Genomic DNA, 4,137 nt, shown 5'->3' with positions numbered 1-4,137 from the left:
CCGGGGCCGGGGCCGGGGCCGCGCCGTGTGTGTCCCCAGGGGCGAGCGCGGGGTCCAGGGCGTGTTCCCGAAACCTGCGGCAGGGCCCGGCCCGTGGGCTGCGCCTGGCCCCGGTTTCGTTGCCCCCGGAGTTTCGTTTCTCTGAGGAGCCCGCCTCTTTTTCTCACCCTCCTCTGCTGAGAAAGCAGAAGAAGCAGCGCTGCCGCACTCAGCTCAGCCCAGCTCAGCCCTGCGTGCTTTGGCTTTTGCCTTTGCCCGCAAGAGGCCCGGTCTCCTGTTTTCTCATTGTTTTTCTCTCTCTCCTTTCCGTCCTTTGGTTTCTTCCTCCCGTCTCGCTCCGCTCTGGGGCGACGGCGTTTCCTTTTGTCTGGGGAAAGCTAAAAAAACCCCCAACCCGACGACCGTTGACCCGGTTTGGGGGGTGAAGGGCACCGAGCTTCTCTCCTTTTATGGCCTGCAGCTTTCCACCCAGAAGACTTTCACTTTGATGCGTCCCTTGCAGAAATCATTCGAAAGTACCATGTAAATGAGGCGGTGCAGCAATCCCAGCGCCGGCAGCTGCTTTCTGGCCCAGCGAGCGCGGCTCGGCGCAGAAGCGAGCGCAAAATGAAGCCCCGTTAGCTGGGGAGAGGAGGCTGAGGGGACGGGACGCTCCAGCTGGTCGGGTCCGACACCTCTTGTGGCGATGCCTGCGCTCAGATAAGCTTAGCGAGGCCCTGAATCCTCCTTTCTGCTGAAAGCAGGCCTTGATTTTCACGGGCTCGGAGCTGAAATCTGAGCGTTGCAGCTCGAGTTCACCTCTCGCTCTCGAGTGGAAACGAAGGAGCTTTGTTATGACCCTGACATTCAGTCCAAAGTTTGGCGGATGTTCACGTGCTTCCCAGTGAACCTGGGCCAGCTTTCCAGGGAGCTTGGCCTCGTTGATGGCTTTAGCTGGAAACTGTGAGAAACTCGGTGACTTCATTACACTCGGAGCCAAGTGGGACGTGGCGAGCTCGGGTGTTTTCGCTTTGAGTTTCGACATCCTGAGGAGAAGGCGTGGGCGAGGGCAGAGAAACCGCTGTTAATGTTCACCCGCTCCTTTTCAAACCAGACCCGGGGAGTGTCAGCCCCCCTGGCCCTGTGCTCTGGGGGGACCAGGGCTTCCTGGAAACTAGGGAGCTGAGAGGGCTGGTGGCATGGGACCACGGTGGAGAACCTGGAAGGCCCACACTGGCTGCCGTGTCCTCCTGCCTCTCTTCTCGGGAGTCAATCCAAGCCCTCCAGATCCCAGGAGCCTCATTACAAACCCCTCGGAGGATAAACACACCACTACACCCTTCAGCAACAAGCCTTCCCCCGATAACAAACCCTAGCCCAGAGCACTGCCAGCCCCTGCCCCAGCCCCGAGTGTGCAGTCTAGGGCTCTGCACATGAGCCTCCTTCATGCCCACCCTGGTCACCACCAAGGGCTGGGGGTGCACGGCTCACGCCGAGAAGCTGGGACATTAGCAGGGGCTTTCGAGCAAACAATTTTAGATACTCCAGGTCCCTTCAGCACTGGAGGTCCTGCCACATTTGAACGCATGTCGCACCAACACCCCGGATGGGCAGGCGTGACCTAGATCAGCAAGCCCACATGTGATTGGTGAGCTCTTCCTTCCCTTCTCTAGCAGGCAACATAAGAGTTGCTGCCTCTGTTCTGAGAGGAGCAGAGGAGACGGCTTCCACACACGAGTCAAGTCGCATCCGAGACCCGGAGAAGAATGAACAACGTAAAGGCTGTTCTCCTGGTCGGCACCCTCCTCCTCATGAACCTCATGTCTCTCTGCATGGTAAGAGCAGCCCGCGTGGTGCTGGGGGAGCCCGCACCTCCCCTCCACCACATCTGCGTTAGCAACACACGAGCCACCTCCGTGAGCTCAGGTGCAGGGTGGGGTCCACAGCACCTTCCTTTCCTGCCTGCTTTTAAGTTATCCTGTAGCTTAGTCTAATTCAATCTGGTTTATAGCTTTTTCTCACCCTGGTGTCGGACTGTCGTTTTTGTCGCTTGTCTCGAGCCCCGCTCTGTCGCTGTGTCACAGGTGTCCCCTCAGCCCTGCCCTCTGGAAGCATTTTGCCAGCAAGAGCATCTCCCGCCTTGAGCAGTTTATTTGTGACCTGCTCTGGGGACTAGTGCATCCGTCCTGTTCTCAGCCAAGCATTCGGGTTGGAATTGGGTTTTTTCGCTTTTTTCCCACCACACAGTGCAGAGCAACGGTTCTCGCTAAGAAAAGTGTGCACGTTTTCCTGTGTGGTTACAGTTATTTGGATGCCAGCGACAGGGCCAAGCAGCTCAGCTGCAACGTCGCAGGCTTTGCAGGGTTCGGTGCGTTGTACGTGTCAAAACCAGAGTTCTCACTCCTACGGCTCGGCGGGCTGAACAACCCGGTGTCACTCACCTGTGGTTTCATCTCTCTGCTCACTGCCTTCCCTGTTAGTGCCAGTAATTAGATTAAGTGTTGGCCTGCCAGAGACCAGACTTCTTACCTCTTCCGGCAGGATACAAGGCACGTTTTCCCACGCAGACTTTTAGGAGGGGAATGGGCGAAAGGGCTGGGCAGTGGAAGGTATTTAGGTGGTGGCTAATTGACTTTGATGGGGGACTCTCCCAATGGCCTTCGAGCCATTGGAAATTTGAAGGGACTCTTGTAGGTGCGCCTAGCGGGGGGCAGATGAATGGAACAGACCCTCAGCTTGCCTTCACTTTCAAAGCCTCTCCCTGCCCTGAGCAGCTCTCATTCAGCAGCCGCCCCAATGCCAGCTCCATCACCCCCTCCTTATTCATGCTTTTGTGTGCTTTCGTGGTCTTTCCTGTTATACTGGGGCGGAGCTGCTCATACCCATCCGTGAAGCCACTGCACTGCTCTCCTGCAGCTCCCTCCTGAAACTCTCCTTTCTCCAGTGCCCACACCCTGGGTAGCAACCGTGCTGCTGGGGTGCTGAGACTCCATGCCCAGTCAGGGTGATGAGCTGCTTTATAGTATCCCATCTGTCTGGTCTTAGGTTGGCAGGTCTTGGTGGCAGGACAACTGTCTTCTGTTGTGTGTCTGTACCTAATGCAAAGGAGTCTTTGTCCACGATTCATAGTTTCATAGTTCGTAGGGTCAGAAGGGACCTGAGCAGATCATCAAGTCCGACCCCCTGCCATGGGCAGGAATGAATGCTGGGGTCAAACGAGGGCTCCTTGGAGCTAAGCTAGTCCAAGCTGTAACTAGCCCATTGGTCCAAGCACTGACCTGGGATGCAGGAGCCCAGAGTTCCACTCCCTGGTCTGCCCCAGATGTCCTGCATTGACACAGAGCAAATGATGAAGTTTCTCTGTGTTTCCGTCCCTTGTCTTGGTGCCTAGACCAATTCCTGACCACACGGGGTGAACATGCCCTAAGTGCCAGGGGCCCAGACCTCTCTCTCCCTTCAAGTGTGTCCACCTCACCCCACAGCTTAGTGTCATCAGCAAACTTGGACAGCGTGCTTTCCACCCCCTCGTCCAAGTCGCTGATGAAGATGTTAAACAGTGCGGGCCCGAGGACCGAGCCCTGGGGTTCTCAGGAAGTCAGCTCTAGCTTGGGTGGGTCTAACAGGGATCTGCAGTCGTACCCTCGTGTCAGCAGCTTCCTCCTGGGTCCTGGGCTTCTCTCTCTGTGCTCTCATCTTGGCTGGCAGCCCTATAACCAAATGGGGCACAGGGGAGATGAATTCTGCTCAGTTGCATTGGTGGAAACCCAGTTCCCTTCCAGCATATCTGTTGACTGGCTTCAGACTTGCACCAGCTGGAGAAGCTTCTCAGCAAAAGAAGCTGCCCAGAGAAACTGCTCTGAAAGCAGAAGCTGCCTGTCCTCAGAGCATGAGCGTGTGCGATAAGGTGGAAAGCCTTTTGTGTGACATGCTGAGGTGATAACAGGGCAGCATTGGAGGGCTCTGGGATGGCCTCCCCCACTTCTCCTTTTGGATTTCCTCCTTGCTCAGCACTGGTTCCTCTAGAAGCAGCTGTGTAAAATGATAACACGTGCAGAATGGGAAGTTCTGTGTCTGGCTCAAGCCCCCTGCCAACCATGGCCCTTCTGGATCAGAGCAGCGCAGCTGGGGCTCAGCAAGCATCTACAGAAGAGGAAGAGC

The 4,137-nt window shown here is 56.5% G+C and overlaps 1 long non-coding RNA gene across 1 annotated transcript in view; it reads left to right on the top strand.

Annotated features, from left to right (window-relative positions):
* The first annotated feature begins 993 nt into the window (after nucleotides 1-993).
* Nucleotides 994-4,137, top strand: part of LOC102375437 — a 4,187-nt gene continuing 1,043 nt past the window's right edge. The window contains exon 1 of the long non-coding RNA XR_323297.3: nucleotides 994-1,814. This is a non-coding gene — a long non-coding RNA (uncharacterized LOC102375437). The remainder of the gene's footprint in view (nucleotides 1,815-4,137) is intronic.

This window comes from Alligator sinensis, unplaced genomic scaffold (assembly GCF_000455745.1).
Source record: "Alligator sinensis unplaced genomic scaffold, ASM45574v1 scaffold337_1, whole genome shotgun sequence".
In the NCBI taxonomy this organism is placed as follows: Eukaryota; Metazoa; Chordata; order Crocodylia; family Alligatoridae; genus Alligator; species Alligator sinensis.
This window is presented reverse-complemented; position numbering and strand designations above follow the sequence as displayed.